The 23,482-nt window shown below is 35.0% G+C and overlaps 1 protein-coding gene across 5 annotated transcripts in view; it reads left to right on the plus strand.

Annotated features, from left to right (window-relative positions):
• Positions 1-5,009: 5,009 nt before the first annotated feature.
• Positions 5,010-23,482, plus strand: part of MGAT4C (MGAT4 family member C) — a 338,762-nt gene continuing 320,289 nt past the window's right edge. For 3 of the 5 annotated variants that reach the window (XM_017743948.1, XM_017743949.1, XM_017743950.1), the window contains exon 1: positions 5,011-5,389. The gene's annotated coding sequence lies outside the window, so the exon portion shown is untranslated. Of the gene's footprint in view, positions 5,390-23,482 lie in introns of all 5 variants that reach the window. The other 2 variants (XM_017743945.1, XM_017743946.1) reach the window with 1 other exon arrangement.

Genomic DNA, 23,482 nt, shown 5'->3' on the forward strand with positions numbered 1-23,482 from the left:
TTTTTAAATTACATGACTGACTGAAAAACTTCCAAGTAGCAAGAAACCTTAAAAAACAAAAAATAACAGTAGCAAAAGATTTGGATGAATGAGGGGAATGCTTTTTTGGTGGTCTGTTGAAGGTTTTTGGTTTAACAAAGGTAGATCTTTAACAATTTGAATTATAATGGATCACAAATCCTTTTTCTGTCTTTATCTTTGTCAGGTGTAGTACAGTGGTATATACATTAGCATTTTGGTGCATGCATCCTATGTATTCCCAGTTTCTATTTTTCTCCAAGGAGGGGTGTCAGAGAGCATGATCTGGTTTCCCTTTGGTTGAAACAAAATAAAACATAAAAAAAGACTCACCCTAGGAGCACACATGATACACTCCAGCTGCATATTCAACAAGTGGAACAAAATTAGATACCAAGGAAATAAACCTCTGGAAAAAAATACATAGTGTGTGATGTCAGGACCCACCAGTGAACTGTTACATTTTACAGATCTTACCTTTCCAGTCCTCACATCTTGCTAATAATAGGTATAGTTGACTTCTCTTACAGTAAGTATAAGAGTGCTTGTGTGCTCTTCCATTCATAAAATTGTTCAAAAACTATTTAGTCTGTACATAGGTTCATAAGAAGAACGTGCAGCCTTTAATGGGAATCATGTGGTAAGTTGTGAGCCTAACTTGGAAGTAAAGGGATTGTCTCACTTTTTGTCAGACAATGATTGCTTAACTGTGTATAAGGCATAATTAGGGAAAACACATGCAGAACTTTAAATGAAGAATTCCTGGATTATGCTGATTTTTTTGTCAGATCTTTTACTTATCTGTGGCCAGCCAAATACTTAAATGGGCTCAGAATATACTTGTTCTATTTTCTTCTGTTATTGCACAAATGTAATAAGGAAAGAGAACCAGCCCATACTTAAATGGGCTCGGAATATACTTGTTCTATTTTCTTCTGTTATTGCACAAATGTAATAAGGAAAGAGAACCAGACAATATACCTACATGCTTATTTTGAGGAGGGTAAAAAAACCCCAAAACAAACCCCTTGCTGTTTAATATATGCTTCTTCATATTATTATTAATTTCCTTTTTATTGTCTTTTTAAAATGCACAATGAAAAAGGCAAGAAAGCAGGAAGTTTACAGTAATCAAAAAGGAGAATGAACATCAGCATATTAAAGTCATAAATTTCCATCCTTCTTCCCCTCACTAAGTATCAGCTACTTCTGGGAACCACATAACATGGCAGACTGAAATTGCAAGGGAGGCTTTAGCAAATTCTCCCACAGGAGTTGATGAGTTGAACCCAAATAGCACACCTAGGTCTCAATTTCCTCTTCAAACTCACATACTTCTATCTTGAATGTCATTTCCCATGTTGTAAGTGTTTACTGTATGAAAACCACTGGCAGAAGGGCATTATGGTCCACTCATAATGGAAGCCAACACTTTCTACTATTAACTTAAGATTAGGCAAAATATTTTTATGTGTGTTTTATTTTCATCCAGACCTAATCCTCTCTGAATCTAAAAGAGGAAAACTAGCAGCAAGCTATGGTCTAAACACATACAAGCACAAACCACACGTATTCCAAGAACAAACAGTGATGAAACATATGAAGCATCTAAAATAAGGCAAGAGCTCATTTCACAATAATGAAAAAGAGACTTCAAAAAGTTAACTAAATGTTTATATGCATACACATTGCAGTTTTTTCAATCATTACGTATGTATGCAAAATACAGTATACAGTAGCAAAAATGTCTCACTTTGTGTCACTGAAGTTTTCATCTTTGAATTGCATATCTCTTATCTCGCTGGAGTTCCCCATTAGAAGTTCTTCTCTGCTATGGAAACCTAATGCAAGACAGGCAGGGTAAAGCTAGGAGAATATATTCTGAATTTATTAACCAGTATTTTGTCTCCAGTGAAGAATGACAGAGAAAAAGGAAAGACAAACATTTATCTAAACTGAGATCTTTTACTTATTGAGAATTACCAGTTGCAGGAGATTAGTAGTTCTAAAGATTTAGCCAAATACAATTTTTTAGTGCATTCTATTATATAGGAGGATTTTTAACATTCTATAGAAATCTGCCTTGTAACTGTGGTATCATGCTACTATTTAAGTTTAAAAATTAAATAGGCCCAGTGTATAACTTTGGTTTATAGAAATCAACTTTCCTAAAGTTTTGAGGTACCCAAGTCAAAGTGCTCTTAAAGCAATTACAACTTCTGTTGCCCAGGCAGGTAACATGCCACAGAGTTACAATGTGCACAACTCCATGCTCACCTTTTTCACCCTCTGCCTATTATGCTATTGCTGTCTTTTGAGGTTTTGAAAGAGGTTTTCATAACTGGATTACAGCACACCAAAAATATCTAGTATGCTATGCCAACAGTGTCACCTCTGCTTCCATCTGGGACTCTCTGATTGATTGCAAAATGATATTAAACTGTGCCAGTAGATAACTTGGAAAGGAAAAACAAAGCAAACAACAGGCAAACAAACCCCACCAAAACTAAACCAAACCAGAACAAAAGCCCTATTAATTTTTTCTCCTGGCAATGTCTGAGAATTTCTTGTGAATTTATGTCTTGTTCTACTACTCTGCAAACCAAGTGACTTTGCTTTGCTGGCTGTCTTGGGCCTAATCCCTGACAATCCTCAGGGACTACTAAACCCTTTTTCTGGAAAAAAACAATTGTTGCATTCTTCCTTTCTCCATCTGATACCGAAAAAGAGGCAGCTGAGAAGAATATGTAGTCAAAGGTCAGAACTTTACTACGGCATTTTGGTTACCCAAACTCTGTTTTGGTTTCTAAACTGGTTCTCTATTTCCTTCCATGTCACGCCCCAAAATTCAGTCAGAAACCTTCCTAGAAACTGACATGTCAATGTTACTTATTCAAACCAGTGAATATGAATGAATCATACCTTCTAAAATAATGATACCACTAGAAAGAGTGAATTACAATTATTATATATTTTTAATTTGTTCAAGAGAATAGATTTTTATGAATAGAATCTGAGACACTGATGTAGCTTTTTGGACCCAAGCTGCTGAGGGATCAAGAAAAGCAGCAGCTTGTCATTTGTAGCTCTGGCTGAAGCAGTAGATATTGAGAGGGGGGAGGTGTGAGTGATTCTTATTCTAAAATTAATAATAGCACACAAACCACACTGTCTTTGAGGCTAGCAGGTGGCTTTCAGCTCTAGAAAGACTTCCATCAAGCCTTTCCTTATTGTGAAGAAGGATAACTTTGGGGTATCTAGGGCTGGGCTGCTGCACAGTGAGGTCTTGGCAGTTTTATCAGTTTCAGCACCAGATGCTGCAATTGTGTGAGAGGAAGAAAAGAGGAATCTAATAATCCAAATTTATTTAAGGAAGATGTTTTGAAAAATAAAGGCTAACAAAATTAGGAAACATTTAAACAGAAAATCATTATGAACTCAGGATTTTGGTGGTTCCTAAACAATAGTGAAAATTGCAGAATTATTGAGGTTGGAAGGGATTTCTAGAGGTCACCTAGACAAAACTCCCTGATCAAACAGGCCCACCTAGAGCTGGGGGTTTGGACTAGATGATCTTGAAGGTCTCTTCCAACCAAAACCATTCTGCAATTCTATGACTTGCGATATTATGATCTGTTTACATGGAAAATATACAAATATTGATGGCAAGGACTGGCAGCACAGCCAGTGTCACCTAGAAATTTGAGTGTTACAACAGCATAAATTATCCTAGAGCAAGGCAGCATGGGATACTTTTTAATCCCTTTGGAAATACGTGTTATTTTTGGCTATGTTTATGTGTATTGTATGTACGGAACTGTTGGATCTGGTCAAGTGCTTGCATATGCTTCAAGGGGTGGTTGCTGGGGCAAAGGCCAAAGGAGCTTCTGTTTAAAAAATTAGGCTGGACATAAATCCTTCAGCATAAAATAAAGAGGCTCTGTGGAGCTACGGCTTTAGTAAGTTAAGCCCCAAGGAAATCTATTAATGTTGATCATGACTTTTCACTTCACCTGGCAGAGTTCTGCTAATGTGAGTGCATGCTTTACCCCAGAGCATGGGGAAGAAAAGAGACTGCTGCAGTCATGTCCTAAAGATTTTCAGTCTCTTCATGCCTGTTTGATGAAAACAGGGTCTATATCTCTTTTTTGGCAATATATTTACTTATCATTCTCAAGAGTTCTAGCACTAAGGCTATATTCATATATATTCAGCTGCATCTCTGTTTATTTACAGCATAGGTGGAGGGGCTGAATTTCCATGATATTGAGAAATTTCAATGTAAAAACTTTTTACATAACAGTAGAAATTAGTTACTTTGTCAAATAACTTTGGCACTAAAGTGATATTCAGAAAACTTAAATTCTATCTTTTTTTGTGAAATAGTGTGAGCTGTGGTTCATAATTAAAGAAAACTTGTTACACAATATTTTTTAGAGGCATGGCAAAACATCAATCACATTTTTTTTGAGGATTATCTAGGATTATCTACTAAGGCTAAACATGGTGATTGTTCAGAATTTTAGCTGTCACTTCATTTTTTGCCAACAAGGGGAAAACACTGCTCTTTCGTTTCCTAGAATATTGAAAATGAAGATAATTGCAACATGATACTTATTAAAAAAAAAAAACAAAACAGAAAGAACAGAGAGTGGAAAAACAAATTGAGTATAAGCAGATAAAGTTTTGGAAACAGTGATAACTCCCAACACAGATTTTTGGGCATAGTTATATTGTGAAATATGTTGCCATTTATCAACTTTAAAAAGTTTGAGTATTTTTTTTTTAATATAGAAAAATCTAGGATGATGCTTTTTTATTTGGTTTGTTTTTTTTTCCCTTGTCCTGTCTCTTTTTTAACCTGTGGCTTGAAAGAAAGCAGCAGTGAGAATGAATTTCATGCTAGTAGACACTTTTAAGACTAGATTTAGCTGCAGTCACATTAGCTTAGATAATGGGAGAATTTTTCTTCATTGAAAATGCTCCCTGTCGCTCAAGAAAAACTCACTGAGGCAGCCTGCCATCTAGCTTTTTCACAGCAAAATAGGCTTGCAGACTGCAGATGAGAGACTCGGGAGCAGAGACAATTTTAACTTAGCCATCCCTAATTTATCTCAAGCTTTTTCAATTCATCTTCAGTGCTCTATGCACACTGGAACACCAGATTGTCGACCCCTGGGAAAAGAATGCAGCCAGGGATCTAGAGAGCTGTCACATCCCGAGAAATATTTAAATTGTGCTGATTTTCTTCTGGAGTGCTGAGCAGAGGGAATGAAACTCTCCATCAAGTCATAGCTTTGCGGGCAATAGATCAGAGGATACTGCCAGTTTCTCTAATGGATTATTGTTATCGGGCAGGTTCTTCCTGAAGGTATGTAGTTACTCTCTCAATTCATTACCCACACTATTTATCAGGTAATGATCTAATGAACTAGTAATCCAGATACATTAAGAAAAATGTTAACTAAGTAGTCTGTATTGATTGAATGATGGCACTTTATTGCAGCATGTTTGCAGGTAAAATACTTACTGTAGATGTGTTGTACCTACTGCCAAGTGCTTTGTCAGCAATCCCCCCAAGCAAAAAACAATCCCTAACCTTTAAACAAAAAAGCAAAAATCCATTGTGCTGCATATAACATTGCCATAAGTTGATGCTGACTGTCCAGAGGATGTTGTTTTTTGAAACAATGAATAATCAATAGCAAAATAATTCTTCTGATTTTGAATTGGTTATAGATTAATATTAATTTTACAAAATATTTTCCAAACCTGGATATATGCAGAACTCCCCTTAAAGTACTACAAATTAGTTTTGGAGTTAGATATCTGCTTGTTTACTATGATGTTCTTCCCTTTCACATGGAGGGTTACAATATTTCATTCTGAAAATCTCTGATAGATATGTAACATAAGTCTGTTGTTGCATCTGTACTGCCACACTCCAGGAGCTGCTTAGTAAAGCATAAGGATTATATACCACAGCAGGAGGTTTAAAAATAAAAACTGTAAAGAATTTCTTGCCTTTTAAACTTCTCTGTTTATATAGGAGTTAAAGCATGTTCCTTCTAATCTGAATTGCTTACTGCATGTCTGTAGCTTGTGAGGCAGCCTGACCTAAAAATGAAAGATCTCTAAAATGCAGAAGCAGCCAGACATTTTTTGAACTATTCCAAGCGCGGGAGTTGCTGCAGAGATGGAAAAAGCACTACCACATTAAAGTCCTGGCCTTGTTTCATTTCCAAGTTGGCACTCTACTTGAGTACAAACAAAATTGAGCACGAATTTTCAGGTGCAGGGCTAAGCAAGAGTTAAGCCCTGAGAAAAACAAAAATTCTTATCTGTAGCTTCTTGTCCAGCACACTGGCTAGGCTGCTGTCATGCTACCAAGAGTAAATGATGTATGAGCTTGTCTGTGGTGTACTGGATAGTGCAGTGGATATGCTGAACTGGATTTTTAGTTACAAGTGACAGGCGTTTGTCATATTTTTGGATGTACTGCTGAAAGAAAGCAAGATAGAAGTAGGTAACAAAGCTGGAGGAGAAGGGGATTTCAAAAGCCTATATTGGTTAAAAGCAGTAAGTCTGAGATAAGAGCATTTTCTAGTATGTTTATCTTCCTCTATTTAAGGAATATAGTATTTTCAAGGCTTTAATAAATATTACAGTAGTACATATTGCTCCTGTATGCAACACTTGAAAGTTGCTTTCGTCTAGTGCCTTGGAAAGGCTAAAGAATAAAGAAGAGAGATTGATTCTATCCCACTTCCAGTGAACTCTCTTAAAGCAGTTCCTTTCCTATGGACCTCAGAAAGACTCAGGTAAAGAGGCTTTCATTAAGCTCTCCCTAGGGACTCCTACCATCAGCAAGATATTTTTTAAAGGAAATGTGCACATTAGCTGTGTTTTTCCCAATCTCCTAGGCTTCTCATTTAAATATATAGAGGCATCATAACGTGCTTCTAGATATCCATGGATATTTCAGCATTATATGCTATCACTTATGAATGTCACAACCTGAGAGGGTAATACAGCCTTTTCTTATTATATATCGCTCATATGAAAAACTAACTTTTCTAGATCACATTCCATATTGTCTCCTTTGGGCCCAATTATATGTTTCCTTTTAAATGTTTGGCTACTGTAACCACTAGCTCTTTAAATATATTTTTTTCTGATATATGGGTTTGGGGAGTAACCAAGAGCAACACAAAATTATCTCAATTTTTTCTCTAAAGTAAGATGAAACAAAACACATTAAAACTAGATTTAAATGGGAGAATGATATTAAATAATAGAAAGTAAATGAAGATTAGTAGCTTTATGTTCTATCTTTACCTTCACGTTGTGTTTTTTTCTTTTTTGTCTATCATGTTGTGCAGTAATAGCTCTGCCCCATTCTCTTGATAGAGACTTCTGATGTACCCACATATTATGCCATTTTCAGGTGGAATCTTCTGCTGCCTTCTGATATCCTCTTAGGCCACTTGTGAAAAGAACTGTATTACAAAATTTGGTATAGCACAGATAGATGAAAATATTCTGGGAAGAAAGCTGAAGCACAAATTCTTTGTTATGGTGTTAAATTTATAATCTGCAGTCTTCTGCCTGTCCTGGTTCCACTACTATCCCTGTTCCACCTTTAGTTTACTTTCTTTCTTCTTTCCTACATTAAAAAGTTCCTAAAAAAAAGAAAAAAAAGTTTTGCATAGGAATTTACAGCAATACAACAAATACACCCATTTTATTTACATTCTTCAACAATCCTTCTCCAACACTACTTATCTCCTGTGTCCAATTTTGCTGAAGTAAGTTTAAGTGTTGGCTGTATTCCTTTCTTGATACCTTAGGTTCTACTCCTTCCTGTTCTGCTGTGTACTAGACAAATCATAAAACCAAAAGGACAATTTTGACCTTTGTATGCAATGCCCCTGGTTTTCCCTTGTGCTTATTTATGAGCTGTTTGAGTTTAGAGTTTGCTCTTCTCCCCGAGTGAGCCTCTAGAAGGTAAAGATATTACATTGAATGGATACTAAAAAGACAGCTTTTTACTTGTGTCATTCCGCTTCCTTCTTCTTTGAGATTTGTCAATGTGTTTGTGATAACACATAATTCTATGCAGTAGATAAAAATAATATCTCTAGGAATATTTTTTGAAAAAAACTAATTTGTGACTGTTTATCATCTATTCTTTGAACTCTAACAGGTAACTAGTGGGGAAAGCGCTTAGAAGAAGAAAGAGCCAGGGGCATGAATAATAAATGTTCTCAGGGAAAACCTGGATATTTCTAAGATCAGGATGTGCTATGAACTGATTTGTTTCTTCCCTCTATATGTCTTTCTAGGTTTCAGGACTGATTTGTCACTGTTTAAGCATTTATTAAATGAATAACTTTGTTTCATATGTATCGTTTACACAGGCCATTAGCTAGACAACACATATACACTAATTCTGCTAAGATTTAAGTAAGTCTAATGACCTATGTATGTTTTCACACACTTAATTTCACAATTTTGAGTGAACAAGAGTGAAAAGATGGTTTCCCCTGAGAATAATTTCTGATTATTGTAAAGAAATTCAAGAAATAGTGGTGGAAAGAACACACAAAGCTAGTTCACACTTGCAAAGCTGTCTTATTTTGGTTGAAATTCCTCAACACACTCTCAAAATGTGATCCAGCTTCTTAAATTGTGGGATACCTTGCCTAGATACAGGTACAAGTCCAAGGCCTCGCACAAGTTTTGTGTTGTATCTTTTAGCCCATTATTTTAGTAATGCAAAATATCTGAAATTTTAGTAAGCATTAATATTTAAGCAACTGAGTAGATATATTTTCATCACTTAAGAATTAAAAAAAAAAAGAAAAATAAGCACTAGAATTCACTTCTCCTTCTTTACTTTGTCTCCATCTCTTAAGAGAATTCAGGTGAAATAATAACACAATTTTGGTCACTTATATTGTCCTAATAGAAAAAGTGTAAAGCAGATGGTATTTCTGTTGAAAAGGACATACCTCACAAAAATATTGATAAGTCCATGACTAAATGAATTCATATGAACTTCAGGGTAATATCTTTCAGATTATGTATTTTTAAGTTAATTTTATAAAAGTGGATGTTATTTCTCTTGTTCTATGATTATCTTAGTTTGATATATTTTAAGTAAAGCATTTTGTTTTGAAATACTTCCAAAGTTTTGGATTTTTTCTATTTGTGCCCCCCACCCACTCCCCACCCACCAAATGCTATGAAACCACATTTGAAAATCTGTAATAACTACCTGTTACTTTTCTGGAAAGCCCAAATTTTAGAGTAGGAAAACCTGTAAGTATATGGTTCAAAGATAATTTAAAATAAAGTTTTTACTGTAAATTTGATTCTTGTTCTGCCTTGCTATGCAGTACAAAGTAAATATGCCTCAAAAAGTGAGAATATTATATACCCTTAAACTTTTCTTACATTCTTTCTTTCTTTCATATATTGCTGAGCATAGAAGTTATTCTGAAATATCCTGAGCTGGTCTCTTCTTCTTGTCAACAAATCTGCAGAATTTTCTGCAGTAGGTATTTTCAGGTGCAATTAAAAATTTGGTTTGTTCAGGGAGATTCAATATTTCTTTTCCAACTTAATGCTGTCATTACAATTACTGTCTGACATAGAGAGATAAATAACATTACTGAAGAAATTACAGTAATTTATCTTGTTCTGAATGTCAATTAATATCCATTTCGCCTCATTCTCACACTGGTGGATGTCACTACATTGAAGCCAATGGAATAAATGAGAGTGGAATCAGATTCAGTATGTTTAAGTATACCAGTTTGCCCCTTAACATCCATCAGCATGAAGTTTATATCTTAAATTGTGTCTGTTAATGAGGTTTTTAAAGGTACATTATTTGTTTGCACATAAAACTACTTATGCTTTGCTTTTCTAGCTGCTGCTGAAGACTGGAAACGTTTTTCAACTGTCCATATCTTCTCAAATTTTGAAAACTACTTAATCAGAATTTAAGGCAGATGAAAAAATTCTATCTCAAAAAATTTAAAATAATTCCTTGACTGCTTATTACTTCTGATGCCCCAAATTTTCATTATTTTAAGTGGGTGAAATATGTATTTTGTATGGATCTTATTAGAAAGACACTCCTGAGATGTACTGCCATTAAAAAAACTTCTATTGAAACACTTTTTGGGTTCTAATTTGACTACTTTTGGAGCAGCAATTAACTTTAAAAAACCTTGGCAAGCATGCAAATTTTTCTGTGAGCCAAGAAGCATTTCTAGTTCGTGTTTTCAAATGTACCAAACATTATATGGAAGGATAGGAGAGTTCTCTGCAAAATCAAATTACAGTATTAAAAAAGAAGGAGTCCATAAATGTCTCTAGTGAAGCTTTACCTCCTTTCTGCAGTATTTCCTCTAATCCTATTTGATCAACTTTCATTTGTCAGGTTGAAATTTTCTGATATTATATGACAAAAGTTAGAGTAACTCAAATTTAAGAGGTTTTACTTTATAAGACTATTATTTTTGAAGAAATATAGTGGCCAGTAGGCTTTCCCTAGCTGTTTGTTCATATGCATTATAAGAATGAAAGAAGCTAATAAGGTATTTTACCTATCTTCCGCTTGCAAATTCATGAAGAAAACAGAATAGATAAAAGGAACAAAATAAAACCAAAACCAAAACCAAACCAAACCAACCAAACAACAAGAAAACCACAGATAAGCAAAATATTTTAATACACTAGGGAATATATTTTGTTTTATTTTCTGTGTTCTGTACTCCCAATGGATCTCTTGAAAATAATGTAGAACAGTCTCTGGAATTTAGGGATGATTTTTAGCACTTTGAAATTACTGAAATATCACTCCCATAGATGGCCTTACACACTCAGCAGTTGAATCACACTCTCCTGTGTTATAATCTATCATATAGATTAACCATCATATGGTATTCTTTACTACTATTCCTTGTAGGAAGTGAGTTTGTGCATCAGTATGATGCAACAGCATGCACTTCAGCATCTTGCCAACACCAAAAGGAATATCATGCTAGGCCTTCCCAATTCAGGAAAGGCTGTGACTGTCAAGCTTGCCAAGCTTCTCCATGAGCCAGTAAGAACAAGTCTGATGAAAAGCTAGCTTCATAGAAGAAAATGAATAGTTTTTCTATAGGTTAGTAATTTCAATCATTTATCTAAGTATCTGATGAATCTGAGACCTGAATCACATCATCAAAATACCAGGGAGACTAAGGCTGTCAGAGTAATGAGGTGGAAGGAGGAATTTTCTCCTTTTTGCAGCTATAAACTGTTAAATTACAACAGCTATGACATTTAACCTCACCTTAAAACTGCCTTGCACTTTTTGCATGTCTTTCCTACCTCCTGTCAAAAAGTGTCAGTGGAGGAAAAATGAGATCTCTGCTCACTTTCGGAAAAGAACTTATTGCTCTGGTGTGTGCCTCCTTGGGGAAAGGCAGACTGGCAGCCAGACAGGGAGGTTTAAATCACCTAGAGCTCTCAAGCTTCCCTTGCCATCAAAACACCTGCTGCAACACTAGTTAAACTGTTAAGTCAATAAGGATCTTTAAGAACTATCTGTACAGTTTACCTGATCTTGTTAAACCAATCCCAGATCTGATCAATTTTTAAAAAGTATTTCACTACATACTTGATAGTGAAGTAGTTTTTGGGTTTTGTTGTTTTCGTTTTTTGGGCTTTTTTGAAGCAAGTTTTTCCAAAAACTTATTTTCTTGGTTTTTGTAATTCTGGATCTGTCAGTCCTCTGTGAGACGCAGACCCCCATCCCTCCTGATTCTGTGATTCTGCATCTGGGACAGAGTATTGCCAGGCTCTAATATAAACGGAGAGAGGAGTGGCTGGAGAGCAGCCCTTCAGGAAGGGATGTGAGGGTACTCCTCAGCAGCAGGTTCTACATGGGTCAGCAGTGGTCCTTCACAGCCCAGAGGGCAAAACGCATCATAGGATACAACAAACTCTGCATGATCAGGTGGGAAAAAGAGGTTGTTATCCCACTGTACTCAGTGCAGCCTCACCTTGAGCACCGTGTGCAGTTTGGGACCCACAATTTGAGAAAGAATGAGAGTCGTTCCATGCATCTAGAGGATGCTGATGAAGGGGCTGGAGGGAATGTCTTGTGAGGAGCAGCTGTGGACTTTGGCTTTTTCTGCTTTGCAATAAGGGAGTTTGAGGGGTGATAATAAAGGTATTAAACAGGACTGACCTTAATTTGAGACATGTGAAACCTCACTAGTGACCATATGCCAACCTGATGTAGCATCATTCACCACTATGAACATACCAAGTGGAACTTAACCATGTACAAATCCATACCATTCTCTTAGTTGCTTTATTTAGTTTACTATTATTAGAGGGGAAAAAACAAAACAAAACCTCAGGAATGAAAGACAAATTCTTGCTTGAAATTGAAATTACCTGGCCATGTAAAAGCAACATGGGCATATTTTCCAATACTGATTTTGAGTAAATATTGGTAGACAATTACATTAATAGAAAGAGTTCAAATTCCATACTGAAAGCATCTCCACACATATGAAATGAGTGAGTATAAAAGAAGAGATAGATAGAAACCCAGAAAAAACATGTGAGCAGAAATATTGAACACATGGCAACGTTCACTATAGTGCATTGCTTCATAATGATCTTGGTAGAGAAAATTGTCCGGGTGTATGGATGGAACCATAAAGAGCAAGCAATTAAGTTTAGAGACAATAAAGATCACTTACTGGATGTGGTGCATTTATTCAAAATAAAAGTACTGCAAACAGTATCTCTAATGCTGTAAGAATGGCAGACTTCCAGATCATTTTGGAGAAATACTTAGTCTCTGTAGGCAATAGCAGTCTTGTAAGTACATGCAGATGAAACCTATTATTTTTTTTTCCTAGAAATTAATGTGAAAAAAAAAAATCCTGTATTGATAAAGAAGTAGACACACTCAGTGCCCAGGAAAATTTTTAAAAATGCTCAAAAATTTAATCCACAATTCCATGCAGGTAACTGACTGTTCTCCTCAACAAAACCTGCAGGTTATCTTTTCCAGTCCAGCATTTTTATAAACATATAAGGGCAGACTATTTATTTCTAATAGCTTGAAACTTCCCAGCCTCAGGGATAATTTAACTGAGGGAATGAATCTTTTCTTGTGAGTATCCCTCCTATCGTCATATGAGATTTGTACAAAAAGATATTCATTAACACTAGATCTTCTTGATATTAGTTTTGTTCCATATCCAGAGACTCCTGTTGAGATTTCCTGTAGGTTGTCTTCCTGCTCTGTGATGAGGATTTAGATTGTTTGGTATTGTCAAACGCTGTAACAGAATCTCAAGAATGCACAGCCCATTCCAGTCACAGGTACAAGATCTGCAAGCAAACATACTTGGTTCAGTGCCATTACTGCATGTCAAAATTCTCATCTTCAAATAAAACCCATCTTACCCAAGTAAAACGTACACAAGGGCTCATACAGAGGCTTTCAAAAGCCTTAAAAAGGATTTTAGTTTTCAGTTGTGTAGACTTTTGTTTGGTTTTTTGTTTTTAATTTAGATTTAATTATGTGCAATATAAAAGACTATTTCATCTTGAAGTGAAAATCTGTTTGGCGAAGAAATAGAAAAGCATTTCTGAAATTTATTGGTACATCATGCCAAATTGAAATAACTTATCATCCTGAAATTTTAGTCATTGAACTATTAATCCAAAAAAATTGTTTCACCTTTTAGAGAACTATTACAAATTTACCATAGAAGATTGTTGTGTTCAGTACTGTGACTCTGACTTTATTTTACAGTGTGTTATTTCCAGTATCTACAACAAAGAATGATGCATCTTTTATAAACTGTTAGTCTGTGTTCTCTGCCTCCTTACTTCAACTAAGACTCCATTGTTATTTGAAAAGCAAACAAACAAAAAAGGGTGGCCAAAATGGACTTGCTTCTAGTGTTAGGTGGGAAGGATTTTGTTGTGTGTATTTTTGTGATAGATATATAGATATGGTGATAATGAAAAATAATATCTTGTGACTTTGAAATGTAAACAGAACATTTTAATTTCTTTTGAAACTTAGTTTCAAGATCCATAACATTCTTACATATACAATTACACAAACCTCTATTTTCTATAATCTTTGCAGATACACATTAAAGAACCTATCTGAAACATAAGAAGCTCTACTTAGCAATTAAAATACTGATTAGCCGTGTTCTGATTAGTATACTTAGATTGAGACATAACTGTTTTATGCAATAGATTGTTAAAAGACTATTTCTTTTACTTTTCAAAGACTTCTAGTATGCTTTACAAAAAAGTTTAAACAAGACTATTTTGTAAAATAATACTTGTTTGCCCGAATAATGATTTTTCTGAAAAGTGGAAATATATTTCAATGTACACTTTTGGGAGTCAAGAATAAGATCCAGATATAATTTACTGGATAACAATGTTTACTTTTTCCCCAGAAGCCATCTTTTGCAAAGGGCAGGATGAAATAATTTCTTACATATAGAAGTATCTATATCTTTTAGTGCAAAATTACTAAAATTCTAACTGTCTGTTTCATGTAATACTTGGCCATTTTCCTTTCTCCTCCATATACCCCCATTTCTTCATTCAACCACCAACATTATGTCTAAGATGCTGGGTTAGGCAGCCTTCTGCCTCTCAAGACTTTCTCCTGACATTGCTTCTCTTATCAATATGGCAGAAAGGAATGTACAGATGGCTACATGGGTAACTAAACAGGAAAGTATCAAAGAATAAGTGCCTTTCTGAAATATTTTCCCTTCTCATTTAAGCCATCTAATTTGAGAAACTCGTGGGATAACAGCTTTGAAAATAGGCTGCTTTATTAGCATTCTGTCTATTCTTCACTCTTTTCCTTTCACTATGGCAGGTGTTTAAAGGGGCACTGACTGAAAGCCCTGTTACCTTTGTAAGGGTCTCTCCTGTTGAGTGCAAGGGTTAGTTGACAGAAACAACTTCAGTTTTTAATGTAGTACAGTGCAACCAGGAGCAGATTCACTTTAGTAGCATGGAGGTTAGTTTGTACACTCTCCAAAAACTAGTCGTAGATTAGTTCAAATTCACATGGAGTCCCACATACCAGCTCAGATTTCTCCCTGTTACCAAAACAAGTTAAAGTACCTGTGTTTTGCATGGCAATCTCACTGTAAACATATATTGCACCTCCTTAATGATGCCATGTTGTTATTGGGCCCTTGCTGTCCAGGTGAATCCTTAGAACATGAGTGGTGAGGCCGTGTAAATGTGACTGGCATCTTGCTTAGTGTTTGCGGTGTGGAGACAGGGACTAGTATCCTAGTCACTTCTGCTGGATATGCTATACAGATTTCTACTACAATTGACTGGCATATCTTTATTGAGAAAAAATAATTTTAAGGTTTTCCTTGAAATGACTGTTCATATCACAATCTTACACAAATATTTAATGTCCAACAGAAGATTGATTACTGAAATACCAGGTTCAGTTACGATTTTAATGAAGACCAGTGCTGCTTAAAACCCAAGCTGTATGTTTCAATAGCACATAAATTTATCAGCTGAGATATGTAATGTTCCCAGACTGTTGACATGTAGAGTGTGAGTTTTAATGAAATGAGTTTGTGCAATATGGAGAGAATGCTACCACAGTACTGCTTAATCGATTAGCAGAGAAGACTACAAAAATATCCCCTTTCTGTAGATACTGGGTCCAATTGCTCCATACACTGCTGTTGAAGCAGATGATGGATATTTAATACTAAATAGGTGCCCTGGTTTGTATGCTGAAATATTTCCCATTACTTAAAGAATGTGCTTATAGAACTGATATATTGCATTACTTTGTCATATCTTGTCAAGTTGAATTGACTTGTAATGTAAACTATGTAACATGATATGACGTCCTGCAATTTGCCGTAATTTGATATAACATAATTTAGCAGGTCAGAAATGTAAAACAAACAAAAATTTGTCCATGAGGAAATTCATGCTGTTCATTTAGGCAAATGTGAAAAGTGTTTTTGCCAGAAAATAAAATAGAAACATATTCCACCTGATGGGTACTTGCCTAGAAATATTCCCTATGCAACAGAGTAGAATTGTTTTACCAAAAGAAATCTTGGAGATGATGATTACTTAGTTTTACTCATCATGGGTCGAAGTAATGTCTTGAACAGTTGCCATTTTCCTCAAAAGCCATCAGAATACAACACATTAACCTAGGATCTGGCTTTCTAGTAATATTTTAGTACAGTGAATGACAAATTTTCAAGTCATTAGCATTGACATGTTAACGATCATGTTGAAGCAGAAAAAATATTTTTGCATGTAGGAGTTGATGGACTCATAGCTTTGTGATCATTGAGTCAAGAGATTTATGTTAACATGAAATCCATGTCAACCAGAACTGACAATGTCAGGCAGGTGTCACCTGTAGCATCAAAGAGTGATTGACAGAAAATTCATTACTTGATTAGGGGCTTAATTATTTTGCTTACTCAAGGCATCTCCTTCTTATCAGCCTCAGGCACTAACCAGGGCATAAAGCTCTGGGGCTACAGAGAAAGAACAAAAACAAGGTGAATAACATGGAAAAAAAGACAAAACTATTCCATTTGTCATGCAGCAATTTATAGTTCTTAGACTGTCCATATAAATGGGAGAAAAACAATGCTTGAAATAAAGCAGAAGACAATCTTTGGCAAAATTACTTTTCTAAGCTACAGCTATGTGAAATAATCTACAATTGAAATTCATGCTGAGCTTTGAGATGCAGCAATCTCCCAGCCTTGCTGCAACACAAATCTTTATAATGGCCAATCAAAGAGTAATATATGAAAAATTCTAAATACTATCAATCCATGGCAAGATTGTTCTTTTAAAGCTGTATTGTAAAATTTATTCTTTATTTAAGATGTAGAAATGAAAAAATCTAACTTTATTTTATAAATATTTTGTATTATACATTGTTAAAAGGTACCAAGATTCTTGATACCCACTATTATAGCTAAATATCACTGTATTTTGTATGAGAGACTTTCTGGAAGAAGCAAAATGTTTCAGAAACTTTTTTCAAATATCAAATATATTTTGTTTCTTTTATCTGTTCAGTTAAGTAGTTTCTGATATTAATTACTTAATATTAATTAATGACTTAAAAAAAAAAAAGATAAACAAAATGTCTTATCTTTTTCTTTATTATCCCACAGACTTTTTGGAATGAGCTAAAGTGACACTGGGCAAGAACTAGCAAAACAGTTCTCTTCCTAAGAATATCTGTATCCAGGAAGCTAATAATTTTGAAACTTCATACTTGTTATTATATTTTATATAAAACTGAATCAGTCACATAATGTCTCACAAGAACTCCTTCTAACTAATGACATGAGGGAGTACATGGAGGAAATGGGCACCTTGGTTAATTACTATATCGTCTTCCAGACCCTTTTGAAGAGCTGGTGACACAATTACTTTGCTTTAGCCATATAACATCCCTGCTCTGACTGGGGAGGCTAAGTCAAATGTCTTTTGTATATCCTTCCTCCCTAAATTAAGCTATAATCCTGTGAGTCTATGTAATAAAATTATTTGAGCATGTATAGGGTTTTAAAAGAGTATATGCACAAAGAAGCAATGTTGCAGAACTACAGAATGGCTGAGGTTGGCAAGGATCTCTGTAGATCATCTGCTTCAATCCACATGCTCAAAGCACAGCCAGCTAGTGCAGGTCAAGCAGGTCTGTGTCCAGTTGGGATTTGGTAATCTCTAGGGATGGGGATGCTGCAAAATAAATGGCAAATCTTCTGTGTTTGATCACCCTCATAGTGAAAATATCTTTACTATATTTTAGAGGAATTTCTTGTACTTCAGTTTTTGCCCATTGCCTCTTGTACAGTCACTAAATAACACTGAGAAGAGCCTGGGTCTGCTTTCTGAGCAGCTCTCTTGAATATGGATAAGATGACTTCTCTTCTCCAAGCTGAACAGACCCAGACCTCAGACTCTTTTTTATATGAAAGATTCTTCAAGGCCTTAATTATCTTAGTTATCTTTGTGGTATGTTGATGAACTTGCTCCAGTAAGTCCATGTCTCTCCTGGACTGGGGAATCCAGAACAGGATGCTCCAGGTGTGTCTCATCACGGCTGTGAAGGGGAAAAGGATCAGCTAACCTGATGGCAGTACTCTGCGTAATGCATTCCAGGGTCATCTTGGACTTCTTTGCTGCAAGGCCACCTTGGTGTTTCATGGTCAGCTTGTTCACCAGTACCTCCAGGACCTTCTCTGCAAAGCTGATTCTTAACCAGTTGATCACCAGCGTGCATTAGTGCCTGATGTTGTTCTTTCCCAGTCACAGGACATGGGCATTTTTCTTTCTGGAAATTCATGATGTTCCAATGTACCCATTTATCCAGAATTTGAGGTCCCTCTGTAACAGAGTGCACCCATCTCATGCATTCCTGACACTCTGAACAGTTTTTTAAAATCATCCATGTTATTAATGAAGAAGTAAAAAAGCTTTGTCTCTTTTATTGGTCAGTAATGATTGAAGGCATATATAACCAGCAAAGACAAAATGATCAAGGCATAGGATACCTCAGCCTTTCCCATGTTCTTTGTCACCAGTTCTCCTTCTCTAATCAGCAAAGATGATGGTGGGCCTTCAGCTTCCTTTTGCTGATGATACATTAAAAAAAAACCCTGCATATATCTCAGCAGGTTCACAAGTCCAGGTGGAATTATTCTTTCCCTGCAATATCCCTTGCTTTTTAGGATAAATCTCTTTATATTCCTTCTGGTAACCAGGCCCTGGTTTCACTTCTTTTATGTTTCATTTACGTTTAAATTTTGTTAGGTTCTCCTTGTTCACCTGTAAAGGCCTTCTGTCACCTTTTCTTGGCTGTCATTTTTGGCTTGATATATTTTTAGAGTCTGGAGGAGCTGATCTTTGAGAATCACTGACTGTGTGACTTATTGACTCATTCTCTGTGTTAGATGTTAAATAATAGACAGCTTTCTCAATTTTTTTTTTTTTTTCAGAACAGTGATAGTTCGAAAAAAAGGGAAAGGGACTATTTGAAATGATGTTGACTTTCTGGCAAGAGATGAATTATAATCAGCTCACATCACATGCAGAATGGTTACTTTTTAGCTAAATAAAAAGCTTTCTCTAAGGGCTTCCTTTGTCAATGTTAAGCATGTCCTAAAAGTAATATCTTATTCTGGCAAATAGCAGATAAATTGTGTGTAACAGAATCAGAACTGTAAAAGATCCCTGATAAATTTTCTAACAATATAATATATAATTGTTCAATTTTAAGAGTGTGAAGTTACCTTTTTCTAGAAACATCTTCATATCTAATATTCTATTTGAGAAGAAAAAAAAGAGCCACAACAAAATAAAGCATTTTTCAAGCATGAATCATTATTCTATCTTATCACAAGTGTTTACATATATGTATAGAATATATTATGTGTAGTATAAAATATTCATGTAGAATTGTCAATCTTTATTACCGCTTCCCTTATCAAGCAACAAAATAATTTTTACATAGCCTAATATGTCAATATTCCATCTTCTTTGTAGTTACCTTTATCCAAATTACCACCAAAATGTCCAGCGTTTTCATAGCAAGTATGAAAACAGGTACAAAATTAGGTGCCAGTGCAAAGAGAACCGCTGTGGACTCTGGCAGAGTTTTGTTCTTTAATGCCCACCTGACTTGTTGCTAGGTGCTCAGACACAGACAGCCTTACTGAGATACTCAGGCACTCTGGGACAGAGGAGAACCAGAATCTTCTCGGTGCTAAAAATGTGCACATGTACAGTGAGGTTTTTCCTCTGACATTCCCCAAATAGCAAGGGTCATGTCAATGAGTGTCTCTCTCCATGGCAGCAACTGACAAAGCCTACAATTGGGGGTTTATGTGCTGATTACCCACCTTTAGCAATTTGTTCTTAGGGAGATCACATTCTAGTCAAATTCCAGCAGTCACAGTCTTACTAGAGAGCAAATTTCCAAGTTGCTTGTTTAAATTCATTAATATACTTATGTATCAGCTCATAACGATGGGGTGGGAAGTTTTCACACTTAACAAGAAAGACCCTAGGTTGTTTGGGCTTCTTTTATCCTTAACATGATAAAATACTTCTGTGTAGTATTTCAACTTGTACTGAGGGAAAAAAAATGCTTTCCATTTAAAATGATATCCATGGCTGAGAAGCTTTTAAACTCTTTGTTAGAAATGTGCCAGATGAGTATATTTTTTCAGTCTTACTGTACTGCTATGGTGCTAATGTCTATATAAATTAGAAGAGCTTTTCTTCCCAGAATGACTTCTATTAATTTGGATACAGCTCAAAAATCTTCTGAATTTAAATTCTTATCAGCTCCTCATTTCACAATAGGTTTTTTTATTATCATTACTGAACTTTTTGAGAAAATGAGAATCCAATATTAATACTATGGCTAAATTGATGTTATTTGCACAACATTTATCCTAGTTATTTCAATAATAGGAATTTCATTATTTTAAGCAATTTCTGAGATTTTAAGGGACAGTATAGAAGTAAACCTATTGGTTTTGGTGATGGATAACTTTATAGACTCTTTCTGAACTTTTAAGTGCTAACATGATTCACAAATTCAGTTTTCATTAATTAATGGCATGTTATGATATGAGAAAGAGTCAACGATGAATCAAGGCCTGATCAAGGTAAAAGAAAAATGATAGCATTCCTTCAGCCTGTAATAATTCTATCAGTATTACACAGATCCGTTGCATTTCTATGGTTCAGTTAAGCCTACAGCCAAGTCTACAAGATGGAACTGTACATAAGGGCTCTGTTCTTACTTAGCAGAATGACAATGATAGTAGCACTAAAGGTTTGAAGCATTTTGAATTATTTCTGCTCATTCAATATCCCAAAATGTAAATAATTAGCAAAAGCAAAATGGCCTGTAATCTATTATACTGTGATGCTAAAATATGGTCTAACTGCCTAGCTTGCTCATTCAGTTTCTTGCATCCATGCTTTTTGGTTAAAAAGATGTAGCCAAGTAGCAGAGAGGAAGGTTCCCTGGCTATGTTTTTGCCATTGATTCCACTTTAAAGAGGAGCGATTTTTTGTAGAGGGGAAAGTTCTCCTTCCCTGAGAATTCACAACACTTAGCTCAGGAGAACTTCTGTACTATTAAGTGAAACAGATAGATGTGTAAAATCCAAGAAGAAGAAATCCTGAAAAATCGAAATAGGTGGGAGACTGCTGAAAGAAGCAGAGTAGTTTTTCAGCTAGTAAGTCACAGGCACAAGAAACTTTACTTGGACTCGCAGGAAGGACATGGAAAGTTTTTCTCTGTAAATCAAAGAAAGTTGCTGAAATGGAATAAAAGAATCAAGAGGATGACATTTCCTCCAACAAACCATTGGGATGGTTAGAATTGCTTATCAGATATTTTATTTACTTTATTTTCTTCAATATCTTATTTTCTGTGCTTTAATAAAACCTAATTTACAAACCTTTTGCTATCTGTTGTCAAACTTACATGAAGAAAAAAGAGGTAGTAGGATGAAAATTCTCTCAAGCTTGTGGCTGACTCATAACCACCTCACAATTGTATGCAAAATTGTCATTTATAGACTATTTGTCCAGTGCTTCTCAGGAAAGATGAAACTGTGGATGCCTCTTTACATGTAATTTTAAACAGTGCGTGAATCGGAAACATTCTGCTGTTCTGTAAAGTTTTCTGAAAAATGAAGTAACTGTTTGCTTCTACACTTGAATAAAACAAAGATCTTGGTTATGGTAAGAAGACTTGTTCAACTGCCTTTCAGTTGATGTGTCTGTAATCCAAGCCATACAAAGAATGTTCAACCCTTGTTTGTTAGGAAATTTCTTTATTATTTCCAGGATTCACACAGTACTTTGAGAGTAAAGTGACTCTGGTTCAAAGTAAATAAAAATCCCATGTTTTTCCTAAATTTGGTTTCACTCCAAAAACCAATGAGTTTTTAAACATGATGTTGTTATATACATTGAAAAGGTAACATGGATGGATCAGGGAATGTTAAAATGATTGTGTGGCAAGTGTGTGCATATTCTTCAACAAACAGCAGTGACAAAACCACTGTCAGTGAAAGAAAATGAGAGCTTTTTGGTATCAAAATGGCACCAAATCTGTATATTTTTTTTTCTTTCAAAAGAGTAATATTTTCCTTTATTTCTTCCAAACTAAAACTACCAGGAGGAGTGCATGTTTATACTGGGCTTATAAGATCCATTTATAAGAGTTGAAAGGGTCAAAGACAGCACTCATGGCCTTTTGCATAATAGAGTTTGATTTCTTCTTTAACATTTTGATTTTTAACTGTTAATGCACAGGTTCTCAATGCAGAAAAGTACCTATTTAAAGAGGGTGATTCAGATCATGGAATATGGGTGTAGAATTTCAGAAACTTAAACGTCAGACTCGAGAATTCAGCAAAACTCCCCCCAAAACTAGCATGGTGAAGATTCAGTGGAGACAGATTATTACAAAGACTTAATATGACAAATGCAGTAAGTTGTTTGGTGTAACTTTGTAACCACTACTAGTATAAGAGATAAAATTTAAATCTGCAGAACTACTTTCATTTCAAAATATTTTGCTGTTAAGGTAAGAATAAGTTTTAAAAGGTAATCTCTAAAGTGATAACTTCACCAAAGGAACCTTGCTCAAAAAGAAGGTGTTAGTTTCCAGAAAGAGCTATAGTTCTTCAGTGTGGCTTTTTAAAGTGTGATTTCTTATCTGAAATCTCTTCCTATCAAGATTAGATGCCAGCACAGTACTGAATTCTTTTAAAAAGATTTTAAACAATTTGTGGTTCACATGGATACAGATAGCAAATGCTTCTGATATACTTCGATGATCTTGAGAAATATTATTATGACTTTAAAGAAGAATGATGAATTGGTGTGATTTCAGGACTTTTTGAGACTAACTGAATAGACAATTAGGTAAAAGCTTTTGCCCTGTACAAGAAAATGCGGGGTTAGATTTATGTCTCTTTAATCTATAGTTTGAATGATGAGTAGTTTGCATCTAGATTAAGGTCTTGGATCTAAGGTAGTCTTTCTTTCTGTTTTTCTCTTGATATTAAAAATTGAGGAAATTAACCTAAAGAATAATTTTAACAGGAAGCAATTAAAAGACTTTTTAATGTATTCATTTTCTCAGTATGCATTTCCTCAGTAAATGACCCAATTATGTGTTTTGAGATTTTTAAAGTTTTATCTCCTTTTATTAATATCTCTTACTTTCATTGTTGTAACTAATTTAAACAAGAAATTTTGCAAATTTCTTTGATATATGTTTGTATTGAGCTCTCTCTTAAACAGATATATTTTTTTGTTTCACTGTAAGATTTTTTCCAGT

The sequence above is a fragment of the Corvus brachyrhynchos genome, unplaced genomic scaffold, assembly GCF_000691975.1.
Source record: "Corvus brachyrhynchos isolate BGI_N302 unplaced genomic scaffold, ASM69197v1 scaffold9, whole genome shotgun sequence".
Taxonomy (NCBI): Eukaryota; Metazoa; Chordata; class Aves; order Passeriformes; family Corvidae; genus Corvus; species Corvus brachyrhynchos.